Raw genomic sequence first — 12,104 nt, 5'->3', positions numbered from 1 at the left:
GTGGCACGCTTGAGAGCTCACCACCCTGACCTCATGGCATACCACTGCATAATTCACCAGATGGTTTTGTGTGCCAGCCTTGGAGAAAGGTACATGGAAGTCATGACAACAGTCATGAAACTTGTCAACTATCTGAGAGCATCCTCTGCTCTGCAACATCGTTTGTTGCGCTCATTTCTAATAGAGGTGAATGCAACATTTGATGATTTGCTCCTTCACAACCACGTCCGGTGGCTTAGTAAAGGCAAGGTACTGGAGTGGTTTTGGGCACTGCGGAAAGAGCTGGAGACTTTTCTGTTGGATCAGAAGAGTGCAAAAGCCAAACCGTTTGTGGATTTCATGAAGAATGAAGAGGAAATGGAAATTGTTGCTTTTCTAACTGACATTACTTCCCATCTCAATGACCTTAATATGAAGCTCCAGGGCAAAAACAGCACAGTGTGTGGCCTCATGTCAGCTGTCCGTGCTTTTCAGAGGAAGCTGGAGGTTTTCAAATGTGACTTACAGCAGGACCTGCTTCACTTCCCAAGACTTTTGGATCAGACTGCAGGAAAACATCACCATCACAATTATGCTGAATTCCTGGACAAGCTGATCAAAAATTTCCAAAGTCGCTTTGAAGATTTCCCTCTGGGAAAACAAGTCTTGCTGTGCATTGAAAATCCATTTCTTGTCAAAAATATTGCAGAATTCTCAACTGAAGCCACGAAAGTCTTCCAATGGGCCAGTGCTGCTTCTCTGCAAACAGAGCTAATTGAGGACGAAGATGGTCACTGCAGCAGGTGTTCCTCTCCTGCAGAAGATGGCCCTTCAAATTCTCACAATGTTTCCCTCAACATACTGCTGTGAATCTGCCTTTTCAACCATGAAAATGGTGAAAAACGCATACCGCAGCACACTCACCAATGAACACTTACATCAGTGCCTCCGCCTGGCCCTCACACCTTTTATGCCCAAGTTTAAACAACTGGTGGCACAAAGAAGGTGTCACCTTTCACACTAAAAGGCCTACCATGTCGTTTTTTGTGTATGGTTCGAAAGTTCTGGGGATTGCCTCTGTTTTTTTTGTTGGAGTTCTCTATTTGGAATTTGACCATCACTTTTCTGGACCTCGGACTGAATGGAAATTTGGTAAGTGGACCTTTCAAGTTTATATTTGAGTACCCCTGCTGTAGGCCATGGATCCAAGATTATCCTGAGATCTCAAAACCCCTTTTCATGGCAACTCATGAGGTCAAAAAAAATGACAGATCTAATTACTTGGACAGACGAACGCCAAACTGCATTTGAAAAATTTAAATTATCATTAACCACTGCACCCAGCTTAGGGCTGGCTGATTATACAAAAGTTTTTGAATTGTTTGTCACTGAGAAAGAGGATTCATGTCTACTGTTTTAACCCAGCCTCATGGTGACTGTCGACGTCCGATCGCATATTATTCAAAACGATTATACACTGTCGCAAAAGGAATGCCACAGTGCCTACGTTCTGTAGCCGCCACGGTCGAAGCTGTATTAGCGTGTTCAGATTTGGTGGCTTTCCATCAATTAACTATGTATGTTCCTCATGCAGTACACACTTTGTTATTGCGGTCAAGGACAGCTCATCTCACGGCTGCACGTTCACTGCACTGGCAAAACCTCCTGCTCACAATGTCAAATGTCACATTGATAAGGTGCACCATGTTGAACCCGTCCACGCTACTTCCCACTGAGGAAGATGGGGAACCCCACGACTGTACACAGGTAGTAGAAATAATGACGAAACCACGACTTGATTTAAAAGATACACCTTTACCCAATCCTGAATTGATTTACTATGTGGATGGGTCGTGTCTCCGAAATCCACATACAGGATTGCTTTCAACTGCATATGCCATTTGTACTAAATTTGAGAAAATTGAAACCGAATGTTTACAACAACATCATTCAGCTCCAGCAGCAGAACTCGTAGCACTCTCATGAATTGGCTAAAGGCCGTTCTGTCACAACATATACCGACTCACGTTATGCCTTTGGCGTCTGCCATGACCATGGGGCAGTATGGAAGAACCGAGGTTTCCTTACTGCTAACAGAAAACCTGTGGCACATTCAAAATTGATTGATAAGTTATTGGAGAATCCATTGTTGCCAAAAGAAATCGCTATTTGTAAATGTGCGGCTCATACAAAAGCTAGTGATGAAGTATCCAAAGGTAATAACTTTGCCGATTCCGTAGCAAAAAACACGGCACTGAAGGGACACGTGCCAACTGAATTTATAGGTTTTACATCCCTTGCTACCGATAGCACCCAGTTACCACCGTCATTAAGTGAGATTCAGAGACTGGGTACTGACTGTGAGTTGAAAATTTGGTCAGAGAGGGGTGTGAAAATGACAAAGGTGTCTGGAGAGATACCGAGTGAAGCAAACCATTTCTACCTAAACAGCTGTATCCAAATTTTGCAAATTGGGCTCATGGGGTAGATCATGCCTCGAAATTGGCTATGAATGATTTGATTAGTACTTCCTGGGTGGCTCCAGGATTTTACAGCAGGGGCAGAGAAATTTTGCCAGAATTGCTACATTTGCCACATTTGCGCAGCGAATAATGTGGGAAAGCAGAGTACGTCATGATGGATTTCATCAAATTGACACCATGCCAAGGGTATAAGTGTTGTCTTGTGATTGTTGATATGTTTTCAAAGTGGGTTGAGTGTTTCCCAAGCAGAATCTAATACGAGAGGTAGTTCCCAGATGGGGAGTGCCTGAAAAATTGTCTAGTGACAATGGAACTCATTTTGTAAATAAAGTTATAACTGAATTGGCAAGAGGGCTAAGAATAAATTTGAAAACACACTGTTCCTATAGGCCACAGAGTGGAGGCGCTGTTGAGAGGTCTAACCAAACAATAAAGAGTAAATTGTGTAAAGTCATGGCAGAAACTGGAATGGCAATGGCATGGGTCCAAGCCTTACCCATTGTTTTGATGGCCATGAGAGCCCAAAAAGGGGCAAGAACAGCCCTCAGCCCACATGAAATTCTTACAGGTCATCCCATGCACATAGGAATTGAACCTCCTCCCCAGGAGGGTTTGGTGGGGGTAGATGAACAAATGAGAAAATATATGTTGTCATTAACAAAAACTATCAAAACAATCCATTCACAGGTTAAAGCTGCTCTGCCAGTTCCAGGTATTGGACCACAGCACTCTTACGGGACAGTGGTCTGGATCAAAGATCTCAGACGGAAGGCGTGGTGGTTAGGGTCGTACAAGATCATCCTAACAACAAAGACCGCAATCAAGGTCGCCGAACGTGACACCTGGGTTCACGCGTCACATTGTAAGTCCCACCAACACACAGATTCAAGCCAAAAGTAGAGGAAATCAGGGCATACTAGTGACAATCCCTACTCTGCCAACGAAGGAAAGACCTTGCTACGGCTCGCAAAGAGTCATCAAGGTGAAGATGGAACGCTTCGGATGTCTGTGGGGCCAACGGGATGATCAGCGCACCTGGGAGTGGCTCTGGGCCGACAGAATGTTTAAGTGTAGCATATGTATTGTTGCATTCATAAGTGTGACGATTTTGGTTGTGCTTTTGCTTCTGTTTGAATTTTCTGCAGGGAGTGTTTCAAGATGAGGGAAAGAGAGATGATGCCAGTTCCTGTTCATCATGACCACTCATCTGACGTAGACCAGCACCATTTCGGGTTGAACATGTTTTGGAAATATGCTAATTACACCGCCAAACAGCATGCACCTACTAAAAATTGCTATGTTTGTGCACAGGCCTCCTTCTCTGCCACGTACCCATATCCAATGTCTCCAGAGCAAGTAGAGGGTCATGAATTAAGGTGTATTATGATTCGTATAGCTGGACCAGGGTCGGAGTGTTCCCGAAAGATCCTCCGAAGAGGAGAACCCCTTGAGTGTGAGAATGTGACCACTACTGCACCAACCCTCTTACTTAGCAGTGAAGGAAAGAAAATGATTTGGCCTAACCCCGGACAAAAATTCAAAGAATGTTACCGATCTCATAAGGGGGTTAATTTTATAGGGATTCTTGAGGGGTGTAAGTTAACCCATAATGTTAGTTGCGACAATCCCACTGAGTTGAGTGATCATATAGCGGGAGGGGCTTTCCTTCTGTATGATTATTACTAGTTATGTGGCCATACTGCTTACCCAAGTCTGCCTGTATCGTGAAGAGGTGTCTGTGCTTTAGTTAAGCTCAGAGCACAAATTAGAATTGGATATGTGAGTAAGCAGAAAAAGGCAGAAGAGAACTTTGGGTAAGAAGGATGGCGACACCTGGTGGAGGACATGACATTTCTGATATTCCAGCTGAGCACAGAGTGATTGCCAAGACAGCTCAATTCTGGAAAGCTTTTTTGATTCACAATGCTGTAACAGACTCAATGAACTGGATTAACAGAATTCACTACGAACTATTCCGATTTGCAAATGACACCCAATCGGCTTTGACATTTTTGAAAACTGAAGTAGGAGCCCTGAAACAATTGACTCTAGAAAACAGAATGGCTCTGGAAGCAATTCTAGCAGAGGAGGGGGGAGTTTGTGTGAAAATTGGTGAAGATTGCTGTACTTTTATTCCAGCTTATGATGCTGATGATGGTAGCATTTCAAAGGTGCTGGCAGACATGACAAAGGTGCGGAATGATCTGTGGCAGAATGAACAGGCCATGAATAAGGGGATAGGATGGAGTTTAGATTGGATCTCTGATGTCTTCCGCAATGTTTTTGGCAATATCTTCGGACCCATACTCAAGTTTTTGGCAATGATAATCACTACCTTGCTCATTGCAGTGCTGATAATTGGATGCTTAATGAGGTGTATTCGAGCTGTTTTGGGGAGATTTGTCTGAAGCATTGTGGAAGCAGCAGCAGGAGGAGGAGAATATGTGGATCTGCAGCCAGTTAACAGGAATGTTGAATACCAAAATCTTCATAATATGCGTCCATTTTAATCAGGCTATTTGATCATTTTGATTGAAGTAAAATATGATCAAGAGAGGGGAATTTGATAGAATTTTTTAACTAATTAATTATGAACTAACATTTCTTTTTTTCTACAGGCCCAACAAGCTAACTTTAGTTGTTCTAATCTAAATTTACTCCGCCACTAAGCATGGCAGAGAAACTAAGTTGTTTTTCTTAAATCTGAACCAAACCAGACTGATAATTATGAGTAATAGATCATGTTATACTGACTGTGAGATGTACCTGAAATCCTATAAAACCTGCTGTATTCCTTTGATCAGAGAGAGATTCTCTGAGATTGATGAGAACTCTCCCGGCCATGATTTTATGATTAAAAGCTTTGAAGGACAACAACTGGAGTCTCCGGTTATTGCTGCACAGCAAGTTAGAGAGCACTAGGTTCAAAAGGGTCAAGATGTTGACTGACTCGAAGCCAGTTGTCGACTAGTAGACGCAGTGCAAGAGTATAAATATTATTGAGTGTCGCCAGTAGACGCTCGGGTGTCGATTAGGAGACGCCCAGGTAAACAGGTAATATTATTGAGTGTCACCAGTAGACGCTCGGGTGTCGATTAGGAGACGCCCCAGGTGATCAGGTAAACTTAAGTCAGGTGCGTAGGGGAAAAATCTACCACACCGGCGTTGGTATAACATGAGAAAATTCATCAGCGAGCCCGTGCTTATAACGAGGACGTAGACGAATCACCGGCTTTATGCCTCATCAATTTTGACATTACAGGCGTGATAACATTGTATATCACAAGGCTCGCTCTGCCAGTATGAAGGGGAGCGCCACAGTCTGGGTGCGATGCTGACTCCGCCCCCAAATTCCACTTATACGACCTAGTCGAAACCACCAGCCTCGACTAGTGGCTAGGAACTGCAGGTAGAATATGAGTCGTACTCACCGCCAGGACTTTTGAGGCTAGGGAACACACGTCCAAATTGTAGAATCTGGTGAAGGTATTCTGTGATGACCATCCAGCCGCCATACCAATGTCTTTGATGGAAATGCCTTTAGTCCATGCCCACGAGGATGCAACTGCCCTCGTCGAATGTGCTCTTACACCGATAGGGCATTCCATCCCCTGCTAGAATAGGCCAAAGTGATCGCATCAACCACCCGATGTGATAGCCGCTGTTTAAAGACAGGTTCTCCTTTGGCAACTGAGAACTGGCCCCCCGACTGAGCCTGGTTTCTCCCAAGGTTTTTTTCTCCATTTTAACCCGTTTGCCACCTGATGTCACCTGTTGGAGTTTGGGTTGCTTGCCACTGTCGTCTTTGGCTTGCTTAGTTGGGGACACTTAACATTTGATATTCAACAGTGTTTTGATCTGCCTGCATTGACACTCTTGTATGCGAACTGAACTGAGCTGGATGATATCACTGTTTACTCCAGTGCTGATATAGATAAATTAACTAAATTAATAACTATTGATTCTTACATCAGAATGAATCAATACTGAATTTACTTAAGATGGATAATGACACCATTTTCTTTAAGAGCTGCACTGGGCATAGTACATGATGAGGGGCGTTATCTGCTGACTCTGGGGAGAAGGCCAAAAGCGTTATCACTTGCGCTCTGAACGGCGTTGATAGCGACTTAGGCACGTAGCCCAGCCTTGGTTTGAGCGTGATGTTACAATCTGGTCCAAACTGCATACAGTCAGCGTCCACAGAGAGCGCTTGCAAATCCCCCACGCGTTTGACTGAAGCGAGGGCGAGCAGCAGCACGGTTTTAAGTGAGAGGGCGGAAGGTCCAAAGCCCCGAGTACAAGAGCTAAATCCCATGATGGCACAGTGGGAGGGCGGGAGGGTCTTAGTCGTCTCGCACCTCTCCAAAATTTGATCACTAGATCATGTCTGCCCACTGAGCGTCCATTGATAACAGCGCGAAAGGCTGAAATAGCTGCTACATAAACTTTAAGAGTGGAAGGCATACTGCCGCCGTCCAACTGCTGTTGCAAAAATTCTAGAATGTCTGACACGGGACAGTTCTCCGGCTCGCGACCATTCAATTCACACTATTTCACAAATACTGCCCATTTAGAAGCGTACAGGCGTCTTGTAGAAGGGGCTCGCACCTCTGTAATCGTGACCATAACACGGCGAGACCGAAAACTCGGTTCTACCGGTTCCTGCGCACCATCCACACATGAAGTTTCCACCATTCGGGGTTGGGGTGCCAAATCAAACCGTCCACCTGAGACAGGAGGTCTCGTCTCAGCGGAATCATCCACAAGGGAGCCATTAGTAGTTCTAGCAGATCGGGAAACCACGGCCTGTTTGGCCAGTACGGGGCGATTGGCCCACAATAAAAGTTGTGCTGCCTGCTCGTAAAGGGCTCTCGAGTGCACTCCGCCTTGGCGGTTTATGTACGACACCACCGAAATGTTGTCCGTGCGAATAAATACATGATGTCCCCGGACTTGCGTGAGGAAGCTTTGAAGAGCCAGAAAGACAGCTCTCAATTCGAGGTGATTTATGTGCCACATTTTCTCAGACTCTGTCCAGTAGCCCAATGCCGGAACGCCGTCACAATGAGCTCCCCAGGAGCTCGCTTTGGTGGTCTGTTAGAAGTAAACAATGATCTACTGCGTGCTGGGGGCGGCGCTGGATCCCCGCGCGGCAGGAAGTGACTCATTGCTCTGGAACGCTTTTGTGCTTCTGAGAAGCGCTCCACGATCGCTTCCACTGCATCTCCAAAGAGGCCGGAGGGAGATAAAGGAACGTTGAGCAGCGCTTTTCTGTCTGCGTCTTTTAGCTCGGTGAGTGTCAGCCACAGATGACGGTGGAGCGCTACCATGAATCCCATACTTCGTCCGATCGCCTGGGCTGTTTTCTTTGTGGCCTTCAGTGCGAAATCAGTCGCAGCGCGCAGCTCTTTAGGTCTGCTTCACCCTCGTCCAGGGTTTTCAGGAGCTGTGCTTGAAAAATCTGGAGCACCGCCATCGTGTGGAGTGCTGAGATCGCTTCTCCTGAGGCAGCTTACGCTTTATCCGCGATGTGAGCGGTCAGGCGGCAAAGCCTCAACAGCAGCGTAGCGCCCACTTTCAGTGAGGCTTGACGAGAGGCAGAGGTGCGCTGTGATGGATTCTTCGACTGGCGGAATGCGCGTATATCCCCGGGCTTCCGCGCCATCGACTTTAGTGAAAATCTCCGAACTGCCGGCGTGGGCGCGAGCTGATTGGGGCGCGACCCAGGTCCTAGCAGCCTCGTTGTGCAAGTCAGGAAAGAAAGGGGCTCGTTTCCTCGGAGCGGCAGCTCAGCGGCCTTAGTGAAGAAACCACGAGTCCAGCTTGCTCTTACTTGGCTCAGCGAAGTATACTGGAGAGCGGGTGGTGAACCACACATAATCCCAGCGCAAAAGCCGGAAAATTCCTGTTTATTTTTACATATCCATCAGTCTGAGGCATTGCTATAACGCGTTGCTATGGGTTGCATGCGTATTGATTAGCTGACTGATTTTCCACAGTCTGTTTGAAACCTAGGCTCTCGAGCCATATATGGTGAGTGCCTATATGGCTCGATGGAAGAAAAAAATATACCAAACAATTTTTTTAACTTTTTTTCATCAATAATCAAAGCTAGTGTGTCGATTTAATAAAAATCTATATATTACATATTTTAAAATATTACATTATTCATCAGTGCCCGTTTGTCATGTATAAAATACACCAATCAATCGTGATATGGCACAAGAAGTTCAAATTTCATTGGACAATGTGAAGTAGAGTGGTAATTTTCCATTCTTCTAATTCATTAATTGGTTGAAAATTACAGTACACGGACAGATGAGCTTGCATTTGTGGAGCGATTTCTGCGGTTTGTCTCATTTTAGAAATCAAATTGCATCGCAGACAAAATGGATGTTAACTGACTACAACGCACTGCACAAAACCATGCAGCACCAAAAGTTGCATTAATGGCAAGTAAGTAGTATTCTATTAATGTACTGTATTTATATATATATATATATATATATATATATATATATATACACACACACATACACACATATATATATATATATATATATATATACACACATATATATATATATATATATATATATATATATTTTAACTTCCAAAAACAACATTGACAGCGACAGAAACAAACTTTTCCATTAAGAGGTGATATTTCTACCCTTAAAACCCTTTTGTGCTGTCCTTATTTGTGAATCACACTCATGTTCCTGGACTGGACACCTGAAACATAACTTCCTTTTTTTCCTCAGTAAAATCATTGTAATACATGTTTGTTCAATAACATATTTTCTTTTTATTTTACATTTTGAGAGGGTTTTGTGGTACTAATTAATATTTATAGATAGAAAATAATATAAAAAAAATTAATTAATTTTTTAATACAGTATTTCGGTTAAAATAGAGTCTAGGCCTTTAAAACTCTTTTTTTTTTTTTTTTTTTTTGAAAGTAGATTAGTGCCATCTGGTGAGAATATAGAAAGAAAACATGTAATAACATGGTGTAACCACTAGTTGCCTGTATAGCTCTCTATAAATCGGCTTGTGAATTGCCTAGTTGTTTTTAGACATAATTACATATTTTTATTAGATGGGAGATTTAAATATATATTTAAACAATCTCAAAGACTATTTTTGTCAAGTTTTAGATTTTTTTTTTCTTTAGAAATAGTGATTTGAAGTGTTTTTACATTATGATTACAGTCAAACCTGAACATTGTGTTAGAAAGAGAACACAAGGAAGCATTTTGTTGCCAATTTTTTATTCTTTTTTTTTAAGAAAAAAAATGCAATTCATTCAATCATAACGCTTTATGTAAATATTTTTCAACGGACGTGTCTATTTTTTGTAAAATGTCAGTGAATGGTAACATCTCGGTTACATGGGTAACCCTCGTTCCCTGAAGGAGGGAATGGAGACGTACGTTGGACAGACCGACGAATAGGAATCTGGCTAGAGAAGCCAATCTGCTTCGAGTGTAACTAAAACGAGCCAATGCACATTGGCATGCAATCATATGCAGCAGCTGCTCACCTCGCAGCGCGGGTATTTAATGAGCAGCAGGTGCGTTGCATCTTCAGGTTTTCGCTGAGGAGCCGAACATATTAGGAGGCAGCATCAGTGACTGTGGCGACGGGACGTACGTCTCCGTTCCCTCCTTCAGGGAACGAGGGTTACCTATGTAACCAAGACGTTCCCATTCAGTCGGTCACGTTCGACGTACGTCGGACATACCAACGAATAGGAATCCCTACCAAAGCGCCACAGGAGCTGCCCCCTTCCAGCACTCGGTTGCAAGCCACCTGAACCCCCTTGCCTAAGGATGGTGGGACAGGGCTAACACAGAGAGTGTCGATCACTGCTGTTCCCCAAAAACCCATTCAGTGAGACTACTGGATAACACTGGGATCGCGTACCCTTCCACTGGGAAAGGAACGCTGCAGAAGCCACATCCTTCCCTGAAGGAGATATGTGGAGAAGTACATTTGGACTAATCCCATAGGGCTCTTGCAGGCTCACTACCTGGTCCCTGAAGGGAGTGGTAGGAACCTTGGGCACATAGCCAGGCTGGGGTCTCAGTACCACGTGGCCGTCACCCGGTCCGAACTCTAGGCACGATTCGTTGACTGAAAATGCCTGCAGGTCCCCTACCCTCTTGATGAAGGCCAATACAACCAGCAGCAAAGTCTTCATAGACAGAATCTTTAAGCCTGCTGACCGCAAGGGCTCAAAGGGAGCATTCTAGAGTGCTCAAAGCACCAGAGCAAGGTCCCAAGAGGGTATGGAGCGGGGTCGAGGAGGATTCAATCGTCTCGCCCCCCTAAGGAACCTGACGACCAGGTCGTGCTTACCAACAGACTTGCCATCAATGTGGTCATGGTATGCGGAAATTGCAGCAGCATGAACTTTGAGGGTGGAGGGAGACAGCCTACGCTCCAAACCTTGCTGCAAGAAGGAAAGCACGACTCTGATCGAACATCTTCGGGGGTCTTCTCTGTGAGAAGAACACCACTCAATGAACAGGTTCCACTTCAAGGCGTAAGCACATCTCGTAGACAGTGCACGTGCCGATGTGATGTTGTTAGGTACCTCGGGGGGGTAAGTCACCTAGAACCTCCGCGTCCCATCCAGGGACCAGACATGGCGTTTCCAGAGGTCTGGACGCGGGTGCCAAAGGGTGCCCCATCTCTGAGAAAGAAGGTCCTTCCTCAGAGGAATGCGCCAGGGAGGGGCTGTCGGGAGGAGCGAGAGTTCCGGGAACCAAGTCCGGTTGGGCCAATAAGGCGCAACTAGCAGGACCTGCTCCTCGTCCTCCCTGACTTTGCACAAGGTCTGAGCAAGTAGGCTCACTGGGGGAAACACATATTTGCGAAGGCCCTGGGGCCAGCTGTGTGCCAGTGCATCTGTACCGAGTGTTCCCCCGGACAGGGAGCAAAACAGCTGGCAATGGGAGGTTTCTGGGGAGGCAAACAGGTCTACCTGAGCCTCTTCGAAGTCTCTCCAAATCAGCTGGATGACCTGGGGGTGGAGTCGCCACTCTCCCGGCAGCGCAGCCCGTGAGAGCTCGTCGCAATGTGTAAGCAACGGTCGCAGTGTTGTCCGTACGGACCAGCACATGCTTGCCCTGTAACGGCCCTTTCAGGTGGTTCAGGGCAAGGTGTACAGCTAGCAACTTGAGGCAGTTGATGTGCCAGTGCAGTTGGGGGCCCGTCCATACCCCTGATACTGTATGCCCATTGTACGTGGCACCCCAGCCGGTGGCAGAGGCATCTGTGAACACCACAGAATGCCGGGACACCTGATCTAGGGGCACTCCTGCCTGAAGAAACAAGGGGTCCGACCATGGGCCGAAGGCTTGGCGGCATTCCGGAGTGATTACCACTTGGAATGTGCCGCGTTGCCATGCCCATCTCAGGACTTGGCCATGAAGCCAATGCTGAAGTGGTCTCATATGAAGCAAACCAAGCGGGGTTACTGCCGCTGTGGCTGCCATATGCCCCAGGAGCCTCTGAAAGAATTTCAGTGGGACCGCTGTCCTGCCTTTGAACGTATTCAAGCAGTTCAACACCGACTGAGCACGTTCCTCTGTGAGGCGTGCTGTCTGTTCGACCGAATCCAACTCCACA

The 12,104-nt window shown here is 45.6% G+C and overlaps 1 long non-coding RNA gene across 1 annotated transcript in view; it reads right to left on the bottom strand.

Annotated features, from left to right (window-relative positions):
• LOC127506353 (uncharacterized) overlaps positions 1-10,208 on the bottom strand; it is a 253,846-nt gene extending 243,638 nt beyond the window's left edge. The window contains exon 1 of the long non-coding RNA XR_007927954.1: positions 10,156-10,208. This is a non-coding gene — a long non-coding RNA (uncharacterized LOC127506353). The remainder of the gene's footprint in view (positions 1-10,155) is intronic.
• Between the last annotated feature and the right edge of the window lie 1,896 nt (positions 10,209-12,104).

This window comes from Ctenopharyngodon idella, chromosome 23 (genome assembly GCF_019924925.1).
Source record: "Ctenopharyngodon idella isolate HZGC_01 chromosome 23, HZGC01, whole genome shotgun sequence".
Lineage (NCBI taxonomy): Eukaryota > Metazoa > Chordata > Actinopteri > Cypriniformes > Xenocyprididae > Ctenopharyngodon > Ctenopharyngodon idella.
The sequence above is the reverse complement of the archived record's forward strand: the minus strand, read 5'-3'. Positions and strand labels throughout refer to the sequence as shown.